We start from the raw sequence: 27,974 nt of genomic DNA, 5'->3' as shown, positions 1-27,974 counted from the left end.
AAATTCAAAATGAACAAGGAAGGAAAAACAGGTCTTTCAACTTTGTTTAATGTTGTCTAAGTAGAAGCTCAAACAATTTACAGTGTCCTTCGAAAGAAAGAGAAATGTAATAACTTTGACCTTAACTAATCTCAAGGAATGATGCCAACAAATAGGGGAAGGGACTTGGTCTGCAGATAAGGAGCACATCAGGGAGCACGCATCTCTACTGTCTCATGGAAAGGGAGGAGAGTGGACAGTGCAAAATGAGGAAAGATGAGGTAGGAAAAGAAGATTCACAGTTTGATTTCACAACAAGTATTTAAACTACAGTCAAGTCTTCCCTTATTCACTCTGCAAATGTGTATTAACAGTGAAAGCTCAAGCAGAAGGGAGAACCTTTTGCACAACCCTTTTCAGGGACCAGCGACCTGCCTGGCTTCCCCACCTCAGGCTCTGGTTTTCATTTTGAGTTACCGCTTCTTCCATTTCTTTGCTTTGCACATTTAAAGAGAAAAACCAGGGTTTTAACTGGAACTAGCATGAGATATCTATCTTGGCTCTCAGACATCTTAACTAATGCTAAGTTTACTATCTCTGACACTTAATCCACGACGAACGAGTCCAATAACACAGGGGTTGAGAACAAAATGGCAGGAAGACTTGATTTTCGCCACTTTGCTCCTCCTCCCTGCTGTTGAAAAACCATACATTGACACAGTTGCATAGTAAAAACAAAAACAAAACACAAACCTGAAACAAACAAACAACCCCCCCCCCACCCCGTTATTCTCTCCATTACCAAACATTTGATGCTTTACTGTGTGACAAGGCATCCTCTGGCTGAAACCTTTCTAGGATTTCAGAATTTATTTCCGATTGTAGAAGATTGTAAGTGGAGTAAACTTTTTATAATTTCATATTCAGGTGTGCCAGCTTCTGAAGAAATAGCTACAACAACAAAATCTCCAAAGCAGCTCTCTGAGACTACTTAGGGTTACAAAAAGTATGTTTCGATCTCAGCTTACCACTGAACTTTGCCTCAAACTTAATGACATCTCCATAAATGGGTATGATGGCAATAACCACACTACCCGTCACATTGGGATCTTGTAAAAATAAAAGAAGAGTAACCTCTGAGTTAATTTAAAGCCATAATGAGCTATAAATGTTTTAAATGATTATTTCTAAACTATAAGAAGCCATAATTGACAATTTACCTAAACTCAGATTTTGGCTATGTTTTCCTGGGGTCTATTAGAAAGCCGAAAAAGTCAGTCCCCCAACCCTTGAAGTAGGTCCTACTTTGGAAATTTGTGTTCCCCAAGAGGATGCAGGAGCAGAGGAAATCAAAGGCAGGGGTAGTAGAGTACTGGGAGAGGTGGTGACGGATTTAATGGTACAAAAGTGGGGAAAGTAGGTAAAATGTTTTGACATTGACAGGTGAATGAGAGTAGATAAAGGAGAGAATATGAGTTAAAAAAAGTGTTTCAATGGGATAAATATTTATTATAACTGCCCTTTGGAGTTGTGAGAACGGCTCGTGACTCACACCTAGGATGTCAGCTTGCATGATTTGCACCATCATTATTATTTAGTGCTCTGGTTAGTACTGTATAGATTCCTTTGATTGGGAATTCCAATTTTAGCCCGCGATGACTAATGGTATGTTTGATGTTCATGAGCTGTACGGCTCTGTGTCATATGCTGTGGTTGTGAACATGTGTGTTTAGGCCTTCCACCGGTCTCATTTCCCTAGACTAACTTATGTGGGCCTCAAATTTTTTGCTTGAGGGGATATGCCTCCTGCATTTTTATAATTTTGATTGCTCCTTGCTGGTCTTCATTTAATGTGTTTTTAAAAGAAGTATCGTGGGTAAAACTAAATCTAATGTTTAAAAAGTAGCCTAAGCAAAATCTGAAATATGTTTCTACTTTTTTTTTTCTTTTTTTTTGCTGGTGGGATGTGTGAATTTTGGAAACTCTCAAGAATTAGGCCAGGCTGAGTAGATCTCAAGGAGGCTGGAAGGGAGATTATCTAGACATCCACAAGGAAATGCTGAGGAATGCCTGGGCGAGGTTTTTTTCCCCTCTTAATACAATAACAAAAAAAAAAAAAAAACCCTAGACCACTAATAAGATATAGAGAGATTATCAATATTACATAACATAAAAGGAAACAACATAAAAGGAAAGTTATAAGATGGCAAAACACATAATCTTCTAACAGGACCTATTTGTTCCCTTGGCATTCATTTATGTTTATGTTTATGGAGTTCAAAGTCAATTTCAAAGAAGGAAATTTCAACTGCTACACGTGTAGGAGTATAATCCTACTGCCTCTTCAAAGTATTCTTTATTTTTTCATCTATCACTTATTACTTCCTGGTGATTATGAGTTACATAAAATATCTATACCTGAAGGTGTCTCTCAGATGCTATTCCAAAGCAATGCTTCTCAAATGTAAATGCACATATAAATCACCTGGAGACCCTATTACACGCAGAGTCTGATCAGGCAGGTCTGGGTGGGGACTTGAGATTTTGCAAGCTTCCTGGAGATGACAAGGCTGCTGGTGGTGGACCACACTCAGTAGCAAGGCTAGAGGTTTACCATGTAACAGATACTTTCTGCCTCTCCCATATTAGTTATTTATGAAAGAAAATGCAGCTAACATCCTAATCTTTACAGACACACATAGTAGGATTCTTGAAAACAATCAATTAATACCGGCGCAGGTCAGATAGTCTCAATTGGAAATAAGCAACCAGAACCACGGTGTAAGAGCAGGGCTGTGTCCAGCAACATTCATGACATTGAACAACTACGTGGTTTTTAAATTTTGTTTCATTCATTCATTTCTTTTCCCCTGTGAATTAACTTTAAAAATATGGTTGAATGTCCAATATAAATTACTGTGATGAATAATATCTGTGATGGAGTCTTAACTTCAAAACTAAGTGGCTATTTTTGAAAATCTTTTCTGACCAAACGTGAAAAAAAAATTTGCTTAGGCCAATTTTGCCATTCCCTCTTCTTTCCAGCATTTCGTTGTGGTCCTGTTGCTATGTTTAGAACAATCAGAATACAGGCAAGGCTCTGAGTCTTGAATCTCCATCATTAAGGATACTCTCACCAAGACCTGCTCCTTCATTTGATTTATCAGAGGTCTTTATAAAGTGGTCTTTGGATGAAGCTTGGTAATCTTTCCCACTGTGATATTCCAGGCATGAGTGAATGGTGGCCAGATGATTCCCGCTAAGCAAAAATGGAAAAAAAAAAATAAGTAGGCATTCATGGAGCTATAGCCAGGAGCCAATGGTGCTGCTGACTCAGAGAAACATACTGTAATGTCACAGCCACAGTGAAACACAAAACACAACACAAGAGATAAATAAGATAAACTCCGCAACAGGCTGCACTCTTTATCAGGTATTGCCTAGAATTTATGCAGCTCCAGGGATAGTATGTGCGGGAAAGTGATGCCAGAAGCAAGAGGCATGTGAAATCGAATGGGAGACAATGGTAATGAAGAGCACGAGGCTAGAACACTACCACAATTTATGCAATTAAAAATTTGTACAGTTAAAAAAATTTGTATATTTAACTAAATAAGAACGCTTATAATAAGTGGAAGCATCTGCTGGTAACTGGAAACACAGTTTGGTATATTTTTTCCCATTGTCTTTCCTGGTTCTTTCTAAGGCTGTTTCCCTGTGATTACTAACACCTATATTTCCTGTTGTTCCCAGGGTAACTAAAAAACAGGGAAGAGAAAGCTGGAAGATATTAGATTAAAACTAAAATATATCATGGTTATTATTTTAGATAATTTTAGACCCTGTTTTCCTCTGTGATGGAAGGAGAGTCAAGGTAAGGTGAGACCACTTAACAGGTAGCATATAGACCATTGTACAATGCATTCCCTGTGTAGAACAGTACACAGTTCTGGACTCCCCCCAGCCCCCTTTTTGATATATAATGTTTCTAGAAGAAGAAGAACAGCACCATTATCAAGGAAAGAAAGCCTAGCACACTAGAATATTTGACAACATTGATGTATGTATAAGGTCTTCGTCATGAAAAGATTCTTTAAGAGTTTCTTTTGGTAACTTTCTTTTCCACCCCACATTCAAATGCTAATTAAATTTTGCTTCTTCTATTCCATAAATTATCCAAAATGATTGGCATAACCTTCTGTCTATGTCATATGGTCCTACCCTATTTTCTCATCTGAACCTCTGAGTCCTCTTACTCTCCTTTTTCCGTGACCACCATTCCTGAATCCATTTGGCAGCCTGACAATGAGACATCCTGTATTTTTTTGTTCTTTGATCCATCTTTGCTTTTGTTGTTAATGTTCTGTTGCCTATTTAAGTGTAAAGTAAAATACACCTGCCTTTGACTTGCATATGTTCACATACCTTACTACTCTTACATCTGTGTATCTTGATTAGGGTATAAGCAGTCAATTTCAGAATCACCTTTTAAAAAATGCCTTTTTAATGCTGTTATTACTTTTCTGCTTTCAAACTTTAAGGAATCAATTGATTTGAGCTACTAGTAAAATGTGTTTTTTGGGGTGCCTGAGTGGCTTAGTCACTTGAGCCTCTGATTCTTGACTTAGGCTCAGGTCATGGTCCCAGGGTTGGGGGATTGAGCCCTGTGTCGGGTTCCACACTGAGTGTGGAGTCTGCTTGAGATTTTCTCCCTCTCTCTCTGTCTCTCTGTCTCTCTCTGTCTCCACCCACTGCCCTTTTCCCCTGCTTGCACATTCTTTCTCTCTCTAAAATAAAAAAGTAAAATGTTTTTCAAATCTCTCATTAATTGTTAAAAAAACCCTTCAGTAAAGTCTTATTTATCTTTAATAGTTGTGGCATTCTGAATAGGACATACTTTATGATCACGTCATTTTCAAACATGTAATAAATAAAAAGTGATGAAAATACCAATTTTAATCTGACACAAAGAGAATTATTACTTATACATGTAGTCCAAATCCCTCTGTTGAGCATTTAATGCCTTCAAAAAAGGTTCCCACTTAATTAGTTCTGTAAACTCACTGTACTTACACTTGACACACAAAATTTCTATGAAAATTACATTGTTGTCCATACATGCCAGATGTCCTGTCATATTTTGTATGGTAGGCAGAATATTGGCCTCCCAAAGATGTCTACATTCTAATCGCTAGAACCTATGAATATATTAGGTTACATGGCAAAAAGGAATGAAGTTACCTGATGCAATTAAGGTTGCTAATGACCCAGCATTAAAATAAGTAAACACTTCTGGATTATCACATGGGTCCAATGAAATCACGAGTCCTCACTTGTGGACTAGGGAAGCAAGGAGGTTCAGGGTCAGAGTGGTGAGATGTGAGATTCACTGGCTTCGAAGGCAGAAAGGAGCCCTCCAGCCAAGTATGAGGGCAACTTCTAAAAGATAGAAAAGGCAAAAACCAGATTCCCTCTTAAAGCTTCCAGAAAGGACTGAAGACCTGTGTGTACCTTCATTTTGGCCCTGTGAGACCCATTTCAAACTTCTCATCTCCCAAACTATAGGATAATAAACATGTGTTGTTTTAAGCCACTAAGTTTGTGGTAATTTGTTACAAAAGCCTTATAAAACTAATATATTGTTGCTTACTTTGTTGGGAAAGATTTTTGCATTCATCAGATTCAGAAAAAGTCTCATTTTCTTTATGAAATATTTGTGTTCCACTTCAAATTCCCTCTTCTTTTTAAACAACCCATTTTATTGATCTGTAAGTTAATGTCATTTGTATCACTATTTGCATGTGATGCTCTGTCTTGTCTTCCAATTTAGACAGATGGGACCATTATTTCATACTTTGCAACATAAAATCTTAGTGATTTTTCCTTCATTTACCCATTAATTCATTCAACCTGCATGCACTGAGTAGTTCTCAATTTATTGAGTGCCCCATGTCAAGTGATGGATATAGAAAAACATGGACTCTATACTTAAATTACAAGTTTAATGGAGAAAGATAGACGTATAACTGTAAAGCACAGTCAATTATAGTGCTGTAATATAAATGTGGTCTCAACAGTTCTCAGTTTGTATTTATTATTAATAATGATGGCAACCAACTATTTCCAGCACATTTTTTTCCATATCTTGACAATGAGGACAATGGCTAGAAATTTATTTAAGACCTAAAAAATTTATGAACTATATTATATAGAGTTTGTATTTAGCCAGGGAAACATGGATGGTTGTATTTTTGTTGATCATTTTTTATTTGCTGATATAATTTTTTAAAGTCTAGATGTAACAATTTAAAAATTTCAAGAATATTCTCATTACTTTTCTCATGTGAGTTGATATCATGTACGTAGCAAATTGGTAGCTTAGGAAAGGTTCTTACTCTAAGAGAGCAAAGAAATACAAATCATGCAATGTTAGAGTTTTAAGGGACTTTAGAAACAAATTAAGCATTTCAATTAGATCATGGCTTAGTAAGCCTTGCCTGCTATAGTAAAAGACCATAGACTGGGTGGCTTAAACAATGCAAATTTATTTCTCATAGTTCCAGAGCCTGGAAGTCTAAAATCATGGTCAAGTTCTGGTGAGGGTCCTCATCCTGGGGATGCCATCTTGCTATACCTTCATATGGTAGAGAGAGGTTGACTCTCTTGAGTCTTTTCTAATAAGGGCACTAATCTCACTTATGAGAGTTCTACTCTCATGATGTATTTACCTCCCACAGGCCCCATCTCCGAATACCAACATATTGGAATTAGGCTTTTAACACAAGAATTTTGGCAGGACACAAACATTCAATCCATAGCAGATCATTTTCTAATTTCCCAATAATGAAGCATTATCAAACACCTTAAGCCCTGGATTCCCATAGACCTGAGCAAAGCATTTCCGTTGAGTGTTTATGTAGCTGGTCATGGCACTCAACATTTAGTATGAAATGCCTTATTTTATCCTTAGGAGAACCCAGATGAGGTAGGCACTATTATGACTCCTCCCCACCCCCCACCATGAAAGTAATTTTCTCAAGATTCAGATGCGATCAAGCTTTAGAAGGTGAATTGAACCACAGCAGGCTGATTCTAGAGCATTCCCTCTTAACACTCTCTGTGTGGCTAAGGTATTGTATAAAGCAGTAGGTACTCTGCTTGATTCATAGATTATAACTATATCTGGCTATATCATAATAAACAGTTAAATGAAGAAAGTCAGAAGAAAAGAAAGAATAATTTTGACATCTCGGCACCTATTTTTATAGCTGTTCTTCATGGCAGGATTACATCTCCTGTTCCTCAAGCCATATTTACTGCCATGAAGTCATGCCTGTCAATATCAGGTTGGGCATTAGATCTTGGCCACACCTTCACCCAGGAAGTGCTGAAGAAAGTCTTGCTTTCTCAGTATGACCAGCAAGAAAGAGCATGGTGCACATGGACATTTTTAAAGCTTTGGACGAACGTCCCTCCAATAATGGGGTGGTTTCTTCAAATCAGACTCTACACTGCTAAAATAACTCTATTTCTTTTTTTTTTAATTTTTTTTTTCAACGTTTATTTATTTTTGGGACAGAGAGAGACAGAGCATGAACGGGGGAGGGGCAGAGAGAGAGGGAGACACAGAATCGGAAACAGGCTCCAGGCTCTGAGCCATCAGCCCAGAGCCCGACGCGGGGCTCGAACTCACGGACCGCGAGATCGTGACCTGGCTGAAGTCGGACGCTCAACCGACTGCGCCACCCAGGCGCCCCTAAAATAACTCTATTTCTTATGAAGGGTGACTTCATTTACCCATACCATAACTTGTGATTGCCATTGCTATGCACTGGAACTATTTGGGAATTGTGATAAAAGATCATCAGAGTAGTTTCTATATTATTTAAACATAATTTCAGCAGCAATTCTGTTGTCCTGGACCTAAACTCCCCAGTCTGAAGAACCAGAGAATCATGATGTGGAACTGGTGAATGATGTCCACTAGATTTACCCAAGACATTGGAGAGATACTGCCCTTTGGAAGCCATTTAGCAAGGCTGCTTACAATTTCATCACAGATGCCCGATGCATCTGTGTTTTCTAGACAGCTTGGCCAGAAAAGAGGGGGGGAAAGAGCCTTAAGTGTTTCCGAGTGTTAAAGAAATAACTTGGGTCACCTTTTGCACAGATGACAATACATGTGGGAAATTCAGATCTGGCCCAGCTGATTTCTGTCCTGGGGTCCTAGATCAGAGATGAAGCTGAGGACAACCATGTTTCCAGTAGACCAGGCATCTTCTGTTTTCTGCCTCAGTTCCTTTCTTTGGCTTTACTTCCCCATAGTAACTTTATTTAGTCATTTATATCCATAGTTCTTCCATCAGGGAAGTGTGAACCTATAAATTTCACATCATCTTTACATAGCACCTTCTTTTATAAAGGTATTGCAAAGTGACAGAAGGTCTTGGCTCTTGAGAAATATTCCTAAGGAAAGGAAAGTACAAACCCTGGGCAAATCATTTTAACCTTTAGGATGCTCAACTATTTTGGTATTCCCCTTTTCCTGTACTACTAATAATGAACAAATTCATTTGCTTATTTGAGAAACCTGTAAATACTCCAAATCTTTGACTAAATCCAATTAAATCAAATTATTCTATGACTCTCAACACATATTAGACACATTATAATTAATGCCTTGTTTTATTTAGCATTTGCCTCTATGTCTATTTTGCATGTAAATTTTGTATTTCATTTTTATGATATTAGATTATAGGAGCACAGGCATTTATTTCTCTGATAGCTTCCTGAGAGCACCTCGTAAAATGGTCTCGATTACAGTGAGTGCTGAAATAGCACTATTGTTTTTGTGGCAAAAACATGAAGAGAGTTCTGTGTGGGATGGCCACAGCATTTTTGAAAAACCTCAGAAGGGATACTGGTGTTGCAAAATCAAGTACTCTTTTTGACCTAAACCATATACTGGTTTTCTTGAAATTACTGAAGGGTTAGGACTTTTCCCCCATTAACAAGGTTGGTAAAGTCACATTTTCCCCCAAGAAAACTAACATGCAAATAAAAGAGATTGGTTATACAAAAGCACTTGAGATTTCACTTGGGAGATCCTCAGTTGTTGTATCTTTCTTGTCTCTAACCTATTGGTCAAATGTGCCACTTACATCCACTTTCTTCAAGTTGCCATTTCTTGGGGGGTTTCCTTTAGAACCTTTAAAGATACAGTTTTCAGAAGCAAATCAACCAAAACAGCCCCACTCACCAGTAGAACCAGGATGTTGGAAAACTTAGACTGAGTTTTTGGGCCAGTTGAGAGGATTAAATGCAAATATTTATAGAAAGTGTATAGAACAAGGCCAGGCACAAAGTAGGTACTCCATAAGAGGCAGCTATTGACATTTCCTTCAAATGATCTGCTCTCTTCTCTATGGAGCTGGCACCAGTAACCCCTTTAGCCCTGGGGCCATCAGTACAACCAGAAAGTGATATATGAAGGCAAAAAGATGGAAGAGGTAAAAGTTAGGAAAAATAGAGTGTATATATTTAGTGTGGACTAGTCAAGGAGATAGGAGAAAAAGAAGACATAGATGAAAAAAAAAAAAAAAACTAAAGAGAAAAGAAAAAAAAAGTCCAGGTTTACACTAATAATGATCTTAAAGGGTAATCTAAGACCCTAGAGGTTATCGGCACTGGGCCCTTTACTTTAATATCGGTCTGCCACCATTTTCCCCTCATGTTCTAACTTCTAACGTGTGTTTCAGATCATCTAGACAATTCTTCAGATCTAATTCTCTAAAACAGGTTAAAATTAAAATTTTTTTAGCTTGATCTAAATAGCCATAAATATCGAATACTGAACTAGTTTCTCCCTAAATCTCTAGAAACCCTCCATAGCATAATTCTTCCTAGAGGAGAATTTTTAAAATGCCATTCTTCCCTCATTTTCCATTAAAGGATATAGTTAATGAATTATCAAAGGTTTTCTTGGTAAGGCATTGTCCCTTTGTAAGTCAATCCCTTAGGACACTGTAAGAAGCTTGCTCCTGACTGGTAGATAAAACACTCTGGGAAATTCCTTTACCTCTTCAGGCCTTAGGAACATCATTTAGAGGATTAAAGTAGCAATTTTCTAAATAATATCTCCATGGCCTGAAAAAAATAAAGCAATCTCAAAGCCTCCTATTTTCTTTATTATTATTATTATTATTTTTTCCAGGGGATAGTGCCTATAATGAAAGAACTCAAGAGATTTCTTACGGGAGTGTGACCCTTGGTGACAAATCTTTTCCAGGTAGTCTCAGAGGCATAGTACTTCATTCTTCTTGCACTTGTCAATAGCCAAGACTGGAATTTAACAGCACTGAACAACATTTATTAAGCACCTTCCATAGAATGTGGCCCTCATCTAGGAAGGAAGTAAAGCTTTGAACAAGTCAGACTTTACATCCCAGTAAGAAGAGTCAGAAAGTAAACACATAAACAAGCACACAAATACAATAACAAAATATTCAATGGTTATGTGCTATCATAAACAAAAAATAATTAATAATTTAAAAATTTGTTTTCAGGGTGCCTGGGTGGCTCAGTTGGTTGAGCCCGAGTCTTGATTTCTGCTCAACTCATGATCCCAGGGTCGTGAGACTGAGCCCTAGTGGGGCTCTGCACTGAGTGCAGAGCCTGGATAAGATTCTCTCTCTCTCTCTCTCTCTCTCTCGTTCTTTCTCTCTCTCTCTCCCCCTCCACACCTCTCCCCTGCTCTCATTCTCTCTTTCTCTCTAAAATAAAATAAAATAAAATAAAATAAAATAAATAAATTTGTTTTCTAGGAATTAATTTCTTTCCTCTTTTTATTTAAAGTAGGCTCCATGCCCCAGCATGGAGCCCAATGTGGGGCTTGAACTCATGACCCTGAGCTCAAGACTTGAGCTGAGATCAAGAGTCAGATGCTTAACCAACTGAGCCACCCAGGAACCCCGGGAATTAATTTCTTAATCGTATGAACCAATTAAATTCTTGCAAGGCACCCTGTGTACTAGAAAAATATTGGCTAGATAGTCCTGGAATGTCCTTCACCCTATTCATCTTATTTCATTGAACCCTTTATCCCCAGAGAAATTTTTATTTATCTCAGGAGTAAGCCATTAAGAATAATACTTTGTATTTCTGTAGTATTTACTTGTAGGAATGTATTTTAAAGAATTCACTTAGTAATATGCATATAGATTTCACGAAGTGGACATAAAAAGAGACTACATTTTTGTAAAAATAAAGACTAAGATGGGTGGATAGCCATGAGACATTTTTGGGCCTATCAGGGGAAGGGGCATGCCCAGGCATACACCACTGAATATGAGCGATGCTTGGTCACAAAAATCAGTTAATAAGTAGACTAAGTCTAGATTTAGGTCGTCAATGAAACAGGGTCACCCCAAATTTTTTATAATAAGAATATTTTTCTATATATATATTAAAGTATGGAAATAAATATCTCAAGAAACATCAGAACTTTTTTGGAATTCTTAAGATAACTTAAGATTTTGTATTTTGTTTTGAAGGCATCATGTTCTTTTCATCGCCTAGAGTGTTCAAAGGTTTTCATTTCCAAATAGCATGATAGTCCAGATACCAAGCGATGGCCTTCTTTTTCTTGACTGGGTTGGGTTCAAGATTATTTGTGATGCTGAGGAGTTGATTGCATTTAGTCAGGTTGGCCATAATGCTCATGTGCTAAGTCCATTGTATGATACCTCCATGTCTGTCCAAGACCACTTAGGAGAAGGACGCAGTCTTCAGGTGGAGAATATAGTCCTCAAATGATTCCATATTGATTTCATCTGTATGGAGCTACCATGAAAGTGGATTACATAATAGGAGTCTGAGACTAAATAGGGAATGTGCTGAAATAATGCTCTAAACGAAGAAACAGGTGAAAGAAAAATCAGTCCATCTCTCAGGTGCTGTTTTGTCTGGTCCTCATTTATGGGCTTTCCAAGGATTCTGGGGGTGGGTTGGTGTCTCCCTGACTTATGTTGGATTCAGTAATCTGCAATCTGGGGCTGAATCTATTCCGTCCCACCAGTCATGCTGAGATTGGGATTCCTCTGGCCATCAAATGATTTGTCCCAAGATGCCTGAAGAGTTACAGATAAAAGTCAAAACACAATTGTGGCTTTTAAAATCCTAGGTCACTGTTTAATACTGTTGATAGGTTCCCTGGCTATTTGATCTACTGCCATCATAGTCTTTAACTACCCAGTGGTGTGAAATTAATGTTGTAAAGATGTTGAAATATAACAGGTTCCGTCAAAAATGTTTGATGTGAGAATGTTTAGGAATTCGTGTTTTTCCAGTAAATGTATTCATTTTTTTTTTCTGATCACACTTTATGTTAAACTATTAGTGGTAAGATTAAAAGCTGACAGCTCCTTCCTAAACCTTGTGAGAACCCATTTACTCTATCAGTTTGAATATTGCCTGATATAAGTCTTGCCATTAATACAACCTTGATAACCCAATTCAAAAATGTATATATGATGGAAGAAAGTCCAGTAAGGCAAAAATGAAAGTTTATGTTGTTAAATTCTCAGGGTTAATGATGAAAAGATTAATTTTGTCATAACCCTTTAACTAATACTGTCAACAGAGGAGGTGTGTTTAAGCTTCGTTGATTATTTCCTATTTAAGTCCCTGAACTAAAAAAATATATATATATTTGGATGAAATTTGTTTTTTTCTGTGAAATATGTAATATAATTCTGATCTGCTTTAACAATTTAACAGTTTAAATGACTTTATGATGAATATCAGTTGTACCTCAAGGATTATTTGAGTGTTTTCAGGTCATTTGCTCCTATGCTAAATGGCACAGGCTACTATGGTTTTTAAAAATTTGGGGTCAGGGGCATCTGGGTGGCTTAGCCGGTTAAATGTCTGACTTCAGCTTAGGTCATGATCTCACAGTTCGTGAGTTCGAGCCCCGCGTTGGGCTCTGTGCTGACAGCTCAGAGCCTGCAGCCTGCTTCAGATTCTGTGTCTCCCTCTCTCTCTGCTCCTCCCTCACTCACACTCTGTCTCTCTCTGTCTCTGTCTCTGTCTCTCTCTCAAAAAATAAACATTAAAAAAACCTGGGGTCAGCATTTGACAGGTTTACAGAAGTTATTTGTATTGTTTTCAAGGCATTTGGCTATAGTAACCTGTCCTTACTTTCAATTCTACTTCTTTGAATCTTCTAGAGTCCACGAAACCAGATACCCAAGCTGGTTAAGTGTCCTTGTAATGCATTATTTTTTTTTTCTTTTAAAGTTTATTTATTTATTTTGAGAGAGAGAGAGAGAGAATGAGAGAGAGAGTGCATGAGCAGGGGAGGAGCAGAGAAAGAGGGAGAGAGAGAGAATCCCAAGCAGGATCCATGCTGTCAGCTCAGTGCCTGATGCAAGGCTTGAACGCACGAACCGTGAGATCGGAACCTGAGCAGAAACCAAGAGTAAGGGATTTAACTGACTGAGGCACCAAAGTCCCCAGAGTGCATTGTTCTTTAAATAAGTAGGCTTAGAGCTTAGCTACCAAGAATTTCTCTTAGAATGCACACATGAGAATTTAGCTATTTTGTCTTTTATTTTCAGAGGTCCTTTTGGCTTACTTCTGGTTTCTCCGTTCTGTTCCAGATGATTAAATTTGCCCAAGGCTTTCCTGCCCAATATTTCAGTAGCTGTGGCATGGTGCAGGGGTGAGGCCAGGAGCTCTGGAGCAGATCTCAGTTGAAATTCTGGCTCTGTCATAATCCTGCTGTGTGACATTGGGCAAGTTACTTTACCTCCTAAGCTTTAGTTTCATCAACTGGAAAATGAGAATGAAAATAAACACTCTCCAGAGTTATTGTGAGGATAAAATGAGGTGTGTGGTACGATAATAACTAATATTTATAAAGCATTTATTATGTGCCAGGTACGTAGTTAGCACTCATAAATGGTAGCTCCTTTACACATACTTGACTTTGTGCCCTTACTAGTTGGACTTTACACAATTAATCCACTGAAGTCCTCACATACTTTTTTCAAATGCCATAGAAAATAAGAAGGTAGAAAGGAATGAATCAGAAAGAATCTACTGTGTACAGCCATGGGGTTAGACATTTTACTTATATTGTATCATCTAATCATCCCAGCAAACTTTTGGAATAGGAACTATGATCCCCATTGTACAGATGAGAAAAATAAAGCCCAGAGGGGTTACAACAGAGAAAGCAGCAAAAGAAATAGAACAAATACGGTACAATTGAGAACTTAATTCTATCAGAGTAAATTACAAGACTGACATTAATAATCTAGTTAAGTTCTTCTTGTTTATTAGCAAATCATCAATCATATTTTTCTTTTATAGAGTTAAAATAAAAAAATGTAAAACATTTTTCTACAATGTCAAATTTGCTTTATTCTTCCTAACGTAGATGTTCTCATAAATCCTTGCATGAGTAAAAGGCTAAATTACTTTGTCTCAATCATAATACATACTGAGGCTTGTTTCTGCTGCCAAAACTGTTCTTTGGTTTAGAAAATTTCCCCTAGGTCATTTAGAAGTATTCCCAGAAAAGATGAAAATGCCAAAAACCTGGTTAAATTTTATTTTCAAGTATTGTACCAAGAATGGAAGGAATCTGAGAATCAAGAATGTATATTTATCTGGTCACGAGGAGAACAGGGGTTATCTGAATGCCATCGACCCAATGTTTGTCACTTTCTTTCCTGGGTGGCAATTTCCCCCTCATTCTCTGGTTAACTTCACGTATTGTGTGGTCAATCATCCTGCCATTCTCTTATTTTCAGTTTTGTTACTTATTCTCAGGAGGAAAGGCACGTGAGAAAATTTCTTTTGGAGCGCCACCTTTTCAAAGAAAGGTGCAAATTAGAATGTAGTAAATTTGTAATTCTATTTCCATCCTTAAAAAGAAATGTCATTCAGACATTGGTCTGCTCTGTCACCTTGAATCAGAAAAGAGCTCATCTGGTTTATTTAGTTTTTGATAGCTCACACTTCAAAGAAAGGCAAGGGTTATATCCGCTGATAATTGTGTGAGCTTACGCAAGCGAAAAGAAAAAAGAAAAAAGAAAAAAAGAAAGAAGAACCCTTCCCCGACCCCTGCAGTGATCAGTATGTATATCCTGAAGCACCAGAGATCTGATGACGTCTGTTGTGGTTTGCTGAGTCCCAACAGGCTTGATTCTGCAGACCTGACTCCGGAAAAAAAAAAATCCCACCAGCTTCAAGCGAAATTGTGCCCAAGTAAAGATTACTAATAAAAATATCATGAAACTGGCTCTGTTGCTACTTTTGGTCTTAAAATTCTGTGTGTGTGTGTGTGTGTGTGTGTGTGTGTGTGTGTGTGTTTGCACATGTGCACATCTATGTGTACTTTAACTTCAACATCCATATTTGACTTAATCTTTTAGAAGCTCTAATATACTGTGTAAGCTTTCAGGCAAGATTCTGGCAATATCTCTTCATATGTAAGTGGCTTAACTTTCCATTGATATCCATGTGGACTTCCCAAGGTCAGGTTTGATTCTTAATTTATGGAAAAGTAATAGAGAGCCAGTATGTTTTATGCATTATCATTTCAAAGAGATGAGGCTTTTCAATAGAAATATAGATCACCGTTTTTTAATTTCACTTATAATTTATACCCTACCTACTTTCAAAATAACCCCAGTTTATTTCTAGCCTTGTCTTGGTTAATGCAACCACTGTCTGCTGTGGATACTCCATTTGCAGTATAGTGATAATAATACTTGCCATTTCACAGTGGTGTTTTAAAACTAATGAATAGAGGCCTGTATGAACCCCAACTCTTCGAAATACGACAGCTTGATAGCTTACAAATTAATTTCAACTGAGCCAAAAGTTACACACTGAATGTATAGTTTTATAAAAACATACAAAATTAGAATATATTTGTAAATTATATAATTAAAATTATTTAAAAATGAATGGAATAGAGGTGCCTGAATGGCTCACTCGGTTAAGCGTCCGACTTCAGCTCATGTCATGATCTTGTGGCTCATGAGTTTGAGCCCCTGGTCAGGCTCTGTGCTGACAGCTCAGAGGCTGGAGCCTGCTTCGGATTCTGTGTCTCCCTCTCTCTCTGCCCCTCCCCTACTCACGCTGTCTCCCTCCCTCTCTCTTTCTCTCTTTCTCAAAAATAAATAAACACTGGGTGCTTGGGTGGCTCTGGCATCCAACTTCGGTTCAGGTCATGACCTCACAGCTCGTGAGTTCCAGCCCCACATCGGGCTCTGTGCTGACAGGTCAGAGCCTGGAGCCTGCTTTAGATTCTGTGTCCCTCTCTCTCTGCCCCTTCCCTGCTCACGCTCTGCCTCTCTCTCTCCCTCTCTCTCTCTCTCTCTAAAATAAACATTGAAAAAATTAAAAATGAATGGAATATATATCATCAATATACATATCAATATATATGTATATATATGCAAAAGGAGGAATATACTCAAATTGTGAAAAAATATATTATGAAATAAGGCTAAAAACCCTCATTAAATAATATAATGAATATTCTATAGAAGTTAATGTTGATAATGGTTATCAAAATTGGTGGTATTGTGGGTGATTTTATTTTCTTATATGTATTACATATATATATATATATATATATATATATATATATATATAGCTTTTTTATATATTCCAAGTTTCCCCAAATAAATAGGTAGTTCTTCCAAAATCAGGAATATAATCTCAATAAATATCTCAATAAACATCTGTTCAACCTAGCACACTACCGAGTGTCTATTCAAAAAGTGCAAACAGGAGATTCCAATAGGTAAATTATTCCCATTTACCATCACTTCTATCACCCTGGATTTCTCTGGGATCTTCTAAAACACTGCAAGCTCTCCCTCTTCCAGGTCTTTTCATATTCTGTTCTACCTTTCTGAAGCATTACTTACAATCCTTCACCAGGCACACTCCTTCACCAGGCTAATTCCTACACATATTTTAGGTACTAGTTTGGTTCTCGCTTTTTTCACAAATCAAATCTGAAGACCTCCCATATGCTGCTGTGGCTGTCTGTGTTCACTCCTAAGAGCACACTTGTCTTAGCTATCACCTCTGGTCTGAAAGTCACTTGGTGGTAGAGACCTTCGTGCCTGGCACACAGTAAGTGTGGCTCACCAGATAAGGACTGCTGGGACTTCCTGAGTTCAACAATTATTCCTGTCTACTGAATTTGGGGAGAAAGAGGAAGACATTAGTGTTGGCCACTCTCATCAAGCCTGAGTTTTTCTCCCAAAGAAGTATTGGTAAAAAGAGAAAGAAACTTTTAAGATTTATTGCAAGGAAATTTTAATTAAACTTGCTGCATAATTTATTTAGTTATTCATAGAAAATAGCTTGGCTTGGTTTTGGAGAAGTGACTACATACACAAAGGAATTTTAAAATAAAAAAGATGAAAAAGATTTTCTCCCCCTCTGACTATTGTAAGTTTCAACAGCAAACATTTGTGTTAGTTCTACACATGTTACATCAAAGATAACATGATTTGTCGCATCTTCTTTGAAAAATATCCTACATCTGTAAGTCATTAGCTTTTGTCTGGCTCTTTGCTATATTGGAAGAGACCCTTGGATGTTTTATGTATCTCCATTTTCCTAACTGTAGAATGGGGCTAATTTTACTCTCCACAGTAAAGAGAATGTTGGAAAAAAGTTCATGCTAGGATATAGATGTTAGCTGGATATTAATTAAAATGGAGAAAATTACTTTCATATTACAGTTTATTGCCAGAGTATTCTCTTTAACCAAAGGAATTATATTCTTGTTTTTCTTTTGTATTTAACTACCTCTTTCTATATATAGACTTTCACAGATCCCTTTCTCAATTCCCAGCTAAGATGACTGAATTGCTGAAAACCATGTATGGTCCATAAGCACCCACAAAAAAATGGAAGAGACATTAAACACACATTCCTCATACCCTAACTTTTCCATGTCACGACTCTGAAACTACTTGTGAATAGACATTCGTAAAACAAGTACATTAGGACAAAACAAGCAGTTACTTAACCCGCCTGGCCCGATCACTCTAGCTAAGTCTGCGTGTCCGTGTCTCAAGGGATCTTGATTTCTCCAATTCTCTGGACTTTGCCAATGGTGAGTAGCAGCTACAGTTCACAGTGTGGGGCCATCAGCAGAACAAGAGCACACAAAAAGAATCCCAGGAAAAAGCGAATCCCGAAGGCCTTGTGTTGCTGATAGTGCCTCCTCCTAGGCAATCAGAAGGTGGAAGGTGACTGTGGACAGTGGGCTGGGAAGCAGAAGGTGTGCTCCCTATGAGGGTAGAGTTGTTGAGAGATGTGAGATGTGTCAGATTTTTAGTCACAGCTGGTAAATCGAGTTGCTCAAGTGCTTTTTTTTTTTTGGTTTATTTTTCCTTTATGGAATTGTCACAAATGTTTTATTGGCTTAGAATTGGATTTTCTACCACACGAGGAAGGCATCCACAAAACAAAGACCCTAAATCTCAACCAGGGAAGCCACAGAAACTATATTATAAATCATTATAATGTTCCAAGAACTTCAATTCTCCAAATCTAGTAAAATTTACACTCTTCAACTTCTTATTTTTTAAAAACAAAAACTTGATGACAGATGTCTACACACACATCCTATGGTTCCAAGCCCAACCAGCCTGGATAATGTCAGAGATGAGGACCTAATTGAGGCTGTTCCATCAAGTTAGTCATTATCCATAGTGCTTGTCCCATGTCCACAGCAATTTTGATCAGTCCACAGCAAGCCTTTGGTTAGCAAAGACCGACAAATTTGGGTAAAAAAGGAGAATATTATTCTAAAGACCAAGATCCACATTTGGACACAGGGATACAACAATCATATAAAAGAGCGACTCTAAGGTTGGCCAACACAGTAGCTATTAATAATAAAGGCTATGTTATTAAATGGTAATTATATTTACCATTACCTTGGCTATATGATTCAGAACCCATATGATTTTCAATTAAATAGTGATAAATGGGCCCTTGGTGACCTAAAGATGGTTTTACTCTGAGAAGAAAGATGTTCCATATTTAATATTTCCTTGCGAAGAGAAATGACTAAATACTGGGAGCCACTGAGTATTGCCATCTGGGTAACAGAACAGGGCAAATTCTATACATATTTCCACTGTAAAGAGAGAAAAAGGAAAACAAAAAACTTTTTTTTTTCCTTTTTTGCTGTTAGAAGTGAAAAATCACTGTTAGGATGAATCTCTATCTCCATCAATCATCTGCAAAAGTAAAACAAACAAATCCCAGCTTGATCTGTTTGAGGTCTGAGATATGAGTACAATATAAATCTCCAAGGCAAAGGGTCTTGGTAATGCTAACATTTGACTGAGAAGTGGGCTGCCCAGCGTGTGGCCTGGATAGAGTTCTGAGTGAATGCACCTTCCTTGCAGGAAATCTGGGAGTTCCATGTGCAACCTCACCAGGACATCAGGGGCTGGACTCTCTGACTTGCTTGTCTGGACTGAGCTTGCTCTAGCCCTAGAGCCAGGACCTTGATTGTTGCCCCCTAACCACTTGACCCTAACCTCTTATGTTTCTGTGATCCTAGTTATGGGATCCAATTTTCATCACTGTGTTTCTGACTTTACTTTCCATTTACAGCTTCTTGCTCTCTGGATTCAGCTTACAAACTATAAGCTGACTTCAATTCTTATTATCATTGTCAAGTTAATAAGCCTGAAATGCTTCTTCTAGGAGATAAGAAAAAAGCTAGAATGTGAACTGAAAAAAGGGAGGGTCTAGTTATGGGATTAGGTCCAATGCCTATCTATATTCCTGTGGGTTGGAAGTTCCTAAACCCTGGTATAGACAGTTTAAAGGTTGACTTCAAAAAACAGTAAAAGATTTCATAGTTTTTGAACTCTGTGATTTATTTATTTATTTTTTTATATCATCTGATGGTTTGTGAAAGTTTCTAGGAATGTTCCTCAGGTTATACAGTATTTACACCCTTCTCAAACTGTACTGAACCACAGACAACTTATTGACTCAAGCTCTCTGATTCCTCTAGGTCTGAGGAGTCTTTATTTCTCTCTTTACCTAGGAGTGTGTGGCAGAGAAGAGGTGACATGCTCTGTTTGCACATAGGAAAATTACGTTTTTTAACCTCTCTTGCAGTAGATTTGGAAGCCATATTTCTGCACTTTCTTTCTATTTTTCCTTCCTTTCCTCCCTCCCTCCCCTTCCTTCCTTCCTCCCTCCCTCCCTCCCTCCCTCCCTTCCTTCCTTCCTTCCTTTCTTCCTTCCTTCCCTCCTTCCCTCCCTCCATAATTTGGATTAGTAATAGAGAAAGAAAGAGAATTTTAATGTCTGAGCATCACTTTTTGGAGTTTTTAAGTTATGGCCCTCAACTTTAAGGCAAGGTTGAAAAATAATTCAAAATACATATCATATTGTATAAGTAAACTGAAACATATTATTTATTATGATAAATAACTTGCACAGATGTATTTTTTAGTCTATAGGAACCAGGTTTCACCACATGCTGCACAAGTTTCCTTCATGGTGGTCAGAATTCCAACCAGTAGCTGAAGGATTGATGGCAAAACTCTGTCCTCACTATATAGGCTAACCTGGAGAAACTGTAGAAGGTTCTCTTTCGTACTTCCAAGAACTATTGTTATGTAATTGTATGGGTCTTTTCCTATTAAAAAGTGATTTAAAATACATTTTATCAATTAATTCTAGGGCAGTCTTTTGAGATAAAATTTCTATGGTCTATGAATGAAGCATGGATTAGCGATTTGCCTAATGTCACACAGCCTACAAAGGTAGAATAGCTTGGAAAATGTTTTTGACTCCATTTTCAGTGGTTATGTGGGTGTGTATGAATGTGTGTGTGTGTGTTTTAAATGTGAGAAATGTTCCTTTATTCCTGGAGAATATATATACTATATATATATATATATATATATATATATATATATATATATAGTATCTGGGCTGGTATTATATCATTTATATCATTTTGTGTTCTTTTTTACTTAATGTAAAAAACAATCTTGTCAATAAAACTTTTTGCAAACATGGTATTTAATGGCTGCATGATGTTTCAACATATGCTTCTATGACAATTAAATTCATCTCTCCTCTGTTTTTAAGCATGTAGATTATTAAAGTTTTTATTTCTTATAAATAGTGCTGTAGAAACATCTCTGTACAGAAAGCTTTTCTCCGTATTTTAGATTATTTTCTTAGTATAGATTCTTAGTAGAATTATAGAAAAGAAACAAACGTGTAATGTTCCCTCTACCATAGGAACTACTTCCTCTGCTTCTTGAAATTATCACACGGTCAGTAAATAACCACCACCACCACGCCACAGGCTAGCTCAGAAGTTAAGTCACAGGCTTGATGGGGACGATGAATTCCAGCTTCCTTCTTGACCTAGTTGGTAAAGTGCCAGCTGAGGAGTGGGGAATGGGCTGAGTGTTTCTTATCAGCCTCAATATTTGGCCACAGGATCATATTTCCAAGGAACTGTAATTGGAATTTAATGTCACTAATCTTCACAGCCACCTTGTGCTCTAAGTGGGGATCGTTATTTTTCAGAGAGAGAAAACACCGAAAAATATATTTACTGTATTCTTCCCTGGGTCCTTCAGATTTACTCATACAAGTGCTGTGCACACTGGAAAAGAATTAGGGTAACTAGATAGATTTTTCTTCTCAGCATTGGATCAAAACAACCAGGCCAGGATAAAAGACTACATTTTGGGTCAAATGGGTATATTTCTGCTGTTTACCATTCCACAATGGGACAGAAAATGAGTTAAAAAGAAGGAGGACACTCCTCTCTGCAACAAAGCTAGATTGTTTAAATGGGTTACATCGACAGAGAAAGAAGTCACAAAATGCTCCTCCTTGTCCTATATTGATAAAAATCTGCTCTTTTGTCTCTGTCATTTTTCTGCCCTTTGTTGTGGTAGAAAACTATGATATTACTTTCTTTCTTAGCTTTGGGGAGTTTGTATAATAAATAATTAAAAGGATATCTAAAAATATAGTGTAAAACAGCTGGTTGCTGGATCATTTGGTAAAACAGTGGACTTCTGAGTGATATTTTTTTTCCTCAAAAATATTTATAATCTAAATTAGAGCAAGCACCATTGCTTAATTTATTTGAATAAATAAATCTAGAAATCTAGAAAAATTAGTTTGAAAGACATGATTATTTATATATGAGACAATGATTATGCCAAATTATAAAGTCATGATTTTGAAATTAGAAAATTCTATGCCAATATTCTCAGTATATTTATTTAGGTTTGTATATTTGATACTAAGGAATTTATATCCTCTTGGAAAGGTTCCTGTATCTAAGTATATGTCACCATCAGGTAGAAGTGTTTTTCTTAGTTAAGGGTGAACTTTAAGTGAGAGTTAATGAACTTGGGGGAACATTTAAAAAAAAATCTCTTTCCGCGTATATCTCCTTATTTAAAGGAAACTGGGAAATTAGTGCTAACAATTAAAGTAAAAAAACAATTTTAATATAATGGGCTCTTAAGGAGAACAAACTTCTAGGTTTATTTTAATTTTCTTTTCACTATTTTTTTAAAAAAAATTATTTTTTTTTTTTACCATTTTATTTATTTATTGTTTAGTTTGCATCCAGGTTAGTTAGCATACAGCACAAAATGATTTCAGGAGTAGATTCCTTAATGCTTCTTACCCATTTAGCCCATACTTCCTCCCACACCCTCCCCAGTAACCCTCTGTTCTCTGTATTTGAGACTCTTATGCTTTGTCCCCCTCCCTGTTTTTATATTATTTTTGCTTCCTTTCCCTTATGTTCATCTGTTTTGTATCTTAAAGTCCTCATATGAGTGAAGTCATATGATTTTTGTCTTTCTCTGACTAATTTCGCTTAGCATAATACCCTCTAGTTCCATCCATGTAGGTACAAATGGCAAGATTTCATTGTTTTTGATTGCTGAGTAATATTCCATTGTGTATGTATGTGTGTGTGTGTGTGTGTGTATATATGTACATTCCACATCTTCTTTATCCATTCATCCATCAATGGACATGTGGGCTCTTTCCATACTTTAGCTATTGTTGATCATGCTTCTATAAGCATTGGGGTGCATGTGCCCCTTTGAAACAGCATACCTGTATCCCGTGGGTAAATGCTCAGTAGTGCAATTGCTGGGTTGTAGGGTAGTTCTATTTTTAACTTTTTAAGGAACGTCCATATTGTTTTCCAGAGTGGCTGCACCAGTTTGCACTCCCACCAGCAGTGCAAAAGAGATCCTCTTTCTCCACATCCTCGCCAACATCTGTTGCTGCCTGAGTTGTTAATGTTAGCCATTCTGACAGTTCACTAATTTTTTACTTTCATGTATTTCCAATTATTTCCTGACAAATGTATGAACTAGAATATTGCTTTTAACTCACTCAGATTGTCTTATAGTAAAATACTTTTACATGTAATAAATATGGCCAAGTCTTTGAACTAGTATCCCTGGGTGGGGAAGCATACACAATGGCTTCCTTTTTCCACCATCACTTCTGAACTGGCTCACAGGAAGTGGGGAAGTGTCCTTAGTGGCTGGTTAAATGGGAATGAGAGATCAGTTCTGACAAAAAAAAAAAAAAGTATTATTTGTTTCTCTTTAAGAAGTGAACCTTTAAAAAAATGTCTTTTAGGATCTTTGATGTTTTCAAAATACTGGGAGTCAGACACATTTCCATTGATACAAACTGCTTCCTTTTCCTGGATTTGTCAGAGAAAGTGTCATGCTTTTGGCTTCATTTTGCTGGGCAAGTGGGAACAAGGAGGTTGTGGGGGTTAAGGGAGAGAGAAGCTTAAGGTCTGGGAAGGGGAGTGGAGTGGCCGGAGGACCTTGAGGAAGGGCCAGTGTGATTAAAGTCAGGACAGAAGGGCTACAGAACAATTGAAGGGACATGGTCTGACCAACAACAGAATGCAGAGTTGGGAGGGGACATTAAAAGTCAGGATGGATGGGTCCAGTTCTGAAAAATCCTTGATTATGAACAGAAGAAGCCAGACCTGATTTGATGGGAATGGGCAGCCAATAATTTCTCCTGATAAAAGCGCTGTTTTATTAAGATTTGCTAGAATGAGGAATGAAACGGCCTATGGCTCTGATCAGCTTTGTTTTTTATCCTTCCAAATGATGGCAGTACTTACCATTTCTATTCTATATTTCTTTTCTAGTAATAATATATATTTAAATGATAACTTTAATATATGCTGTCTTATATAATAATTCTATTATATTTAGTAGCATTCTCTACTCATTTAATATGTATTTTACAGTTATTATGAGGAAGTACTATATTATTTTTACTCTCAACAATGCCAAATCCATGACAGATCCTCAAGAAGTGCTTATTGAATACAATTGAATAAATGAGATTTTTTTTTTTACCATTTTAATATAACGAAGGGAAGTTCTTGAATTTAAAATGCCTCAATTGCCTTATTTGGTGTATTGTGGGTTCACTGATACCCTTGACTTCTATAAATTGTGGAGAAGCCATTTCAGTTGACTTTGGATGACTTAAGGTTTTCTGATTATGGATCCATTTATACATGTGCTTAGCTGAAAAAAATAATTAATAATTATATATTCCCTTACACTAAGTAGGATGGGATCAAATGTATCTTTTGTGAAATAGAAATCTTATATACAATTTGTATATTCAATTCCATTAAGGAGAGCACCTTCTAATTTTTTCCTCTAGTAATGTGACTTTGTATGATACATTCATCTCTTCATTTTATATAAAATGTCTCATTTCTTATTAACTCATCCACTTTAACAAGACTGTTTATTGTTGAGTGTTTCCTCTTTGGGACCTCCGCCCCCCTCTCTACACACATTATACACAATCAGATCCAATACAGGGAGAAGAATCTTTAGTTATTGATGTAATTTCTACCAGTTTCCTTGTACAGGAGATTATTAAAGGAAGGGGTAGTTTAAGGACAGACCTAGGTCCCTCTTAGATTTCTAGAAGTTGTTTTTCAGGCTGCCATTTATTACTTTGCTTACTCAAGGTAATTATAGCTCTCTTCCTATGTCTATTTGGATAGATCCAAGTTTTTATAAGGGCTGGTCCATGCACACTTGACAAGTAAAGGAAAGAAAGCATCCTTTTTATTACCACCAGTGCTTGTCTTGTGAGAGATAGGAAACTCAAAGTTAAACTTGAAATCTGGACCTTCCACATTGGTCACTTTGTTAATCTGCCCAAATTTTGAGGTTCAATCTGCCTTAATGCTCACTATTAATTCAGCCCATCAGTTAACCATAAGCCCTTTGATAACAGTCCACAGGAATTCCCTTAGTAGATGCAACTTTCTGGCTTGTTTGGAAATTATACAAAGCCTCCCCATAGAAATGGTTGGGAATGTCAACAGACATGTTCTTTTTACCTAGATTGAGGAGGAAAAAAGACTACTTCTGTGTCAGTTTGTAACAGCCTAGCTTCCATTTCAGCTATATCAATGGATCTCAATTCTGGCTACACATTAGAGTCACCCGCGAAACTTTCAAACTATCAGTGCTTGAACCCCATCCTAGATTCATGGAGATGGGGAGGTGGGGCATGAGGCTGAAGTTCCTGAGTTTTAAAAAATCTTCCCAGCTGATTTTAAGGATTAGCCAGGATTGAAAACCACTCAGCTTTAGAGCAAGAAGATACACTCCTCTAAAAGATGATATTGTTGATATTTTCAACTCTGCTGTGGCGTGCTGAGATGTTGACTAAGACTAGATTTTTAATGTCTACTTTTAGAGTCAGATACGAGATAGCCTCCACCCACAGAAAGCCTCTAGCCTCCAACGAAGTGTTCTTTCCTTTCCTTTTATGCAACCTACTGAAATGTGACCTGGTCAATGCATCTGGGATTGACCAAACTCTGGGAACTCAGCTTATGATGATGGTGAAAAAGGTAATTGAGTATGGGTGATAGGAGCATCTGGACCAACAACTGGTTTCATAACTCACTATGTGACATTGGGCAAGTCATTGAATCTTCTTCCTAGACCCTTTTTTTCCAGTCAAGTAAATAAGAGGTACTAACCCCAAACCTACTTCACACAGCTGTTGGGAGTGTCATATGAGATTGTGTACGTGAAAGCACTTTATAAACCTTAAAGTTTCTCACTTCATAAAAGTGAGTATTCTCACTTGTGTGACAGAGTTATCACATTTGTTATCACTTATCCAGATGATAAATCATCCATAGCGTCTACCTACAAGGAATAATTAAGTGAAGAGGAGATCTTATCTGTTTAAAAATTAGAACAGAGAAAACCTGAAGTATTGTCACAAATGTATTTAATTATTTTTTAACGTTTATTCATTTTTGAAAGAGACAGAGCATGAGTAGGGGAGGGGCAGAAAGAGAAGGAGACACAGAATCTGAAGCAGGCTCCAGGCTCTGAGCTGTCAGCACAGAGCCTGACCCAGGCTCGAACTGATGAGCTGTGAGATCATGACGTGAGCCGAAGTCAGAGGCTTAACCAACTGAGCTACCCATGTGCCCCTGTCACAAATGAATTTATTTTTATTTTTTTAATTTTTTTAACGTTTTATTTATTTTTGAGACAGAGAGAGACAAAGCATGAACGGGGGAGGGGCAGAGAGAGAAGAAGACAGAATCGGAAGCAGGCTCCAGGCTCTGAGCCATCAGCCCAGAGCCCGACGCGGGGCTGGGACTCACGGACCGCGAGATGGTGACCTGAGCTGAAGTCGGACGCTTAACCGACTGAGCCACCCAGGCGCCCCAGAATTTAATGTTTATTGCCCGTGACTATATCTTAGGTATTGTGCAATGCAAGTTTAATCTGAACTTTAAAAGATTATAAACTAAAAAAATAATTTGAAGTGCAAATAAATGATATATATTTGAAGCCTAAAATGAACCAGTTTTGTCACCTAAACCAGAACACTGATGAAAGGAATTATTCTAAGAGAGTGTGCTCTGGTTAAAATTTGTAGGCTAACATTTGTGGGAAGGAACTGAGAGACAGCCACCTTGAATTTTTGCTTTGATTTATCACAGTAGTGATGATGAATAAACTATGGATTATAGTGACACAATATAGTAATATATAAAATATTAATCTAATTTAGAAAGGCTGTTCTCCTAGCTGAAGGAATGTCAGAGGTCAGCAAGCAGGAAGTGAGTAGTCACTTGAGGACAATTTGGTTGCACTGGTGGAAAGGAGTGTAGGGAGCAGAAGAGTGGGGAATGGGAACAGAGAGCAGTGAAAGAATGACATTTAACATTTTTATGTCTAACCTCAACTTTCGGGCAGCCAGATGCCACTGGTTATAGGAGCCTTTGTCTCAAGAGCCATTTGGAGTAGAGGGGAACAGAGAGCCTCTAAAGCCCTCAAAATGGCTTTACCAGGGGACCCAAATCTCATGGTTCTCAAAATTTAATGTAAATCAGAATCACAGGGAACAATGTCAAGATAGATTACAGTCCCAGAGTTTCTGGTTTGATAGGTCCTGTCTTGGGCCAGAGAATTTGCGTTTCTAGCAAATTCTCAAGTGATACTGAAGAAGAAAGGTTTGAGAACGATCGCTTTAGACCAGTCTTCTGCAACCAAGTCTTGTCTTGCATTATATTGATGAATTACCTGGGGTTCAGGGTGTAAAATGATGCCAAATACCCTGGTGAAAATCTAGGCTTTGCTATTTCCCAGGTCAGTGTTTTTTTTTGTGACTGAATTTTCTACCTTTACGTAAGGAAATTGGACATTGCATTCTCTCATCTCAAGGCATCCAAGTATACATTTCTTTTGTTTTACTTTCCTTTTATACCATGACTATAATCTGCAGCAATGCACTCCGTAAATAATCCACATTATTGACACTTGCTTTATACAACCTTTGCTTCTGACCCACGATGATTTCACTGAAGCAAACTTTCTATT

At 37.4% G+C, this 27,974-nt stretch overlaps 1 protein-coding gene and 1 long non-coding RNA gene across 4 annotated transcripts in view; both read right to left on the bottom strand.

The window, feature by feature from the left end:
• The window catches only part of PDE7B (phosphodiesterase 7B), a 316,929-nt gene that overhangs the window by 146,233 nt on the left and 142,722 nt on the right, over positions 1-27,974 (bottom strand). The window lies entirely within an intron of this gene.
• On the bottom strand, positions 23-10,554 carry LOC123609054. The gene is made up of 2 exons (XR_006717591.1): positions 10,234-10,554; positions 23-3,238 (listed from the first exon to the last, which is right to left on the bottom strand). It is a non-coding gene; the product is annotated as an uncharacterized LOC123609054 (long non-coding RNA).

This window comes from Leopardus geoffroyi, chromosome B2 (genome assembly GCF_018350155.1).
Source record: "Leopardus geoffroyi isolate Oge1 chromosome B2, O.geoffroyi_Oge1_pat1.0, whole genome shotgun sequence".
NCBI lineage: Eukaryota > Metazoa > Chordata > Mammalia > Carnivora > Felidae > Leopardus > Leopardus geoffroyi.
The sequence above is the reverse complement of the archived record's forward strand: the minus strand, read 5'-3'. Positions and strand labels throughout refer to the sequence as shown.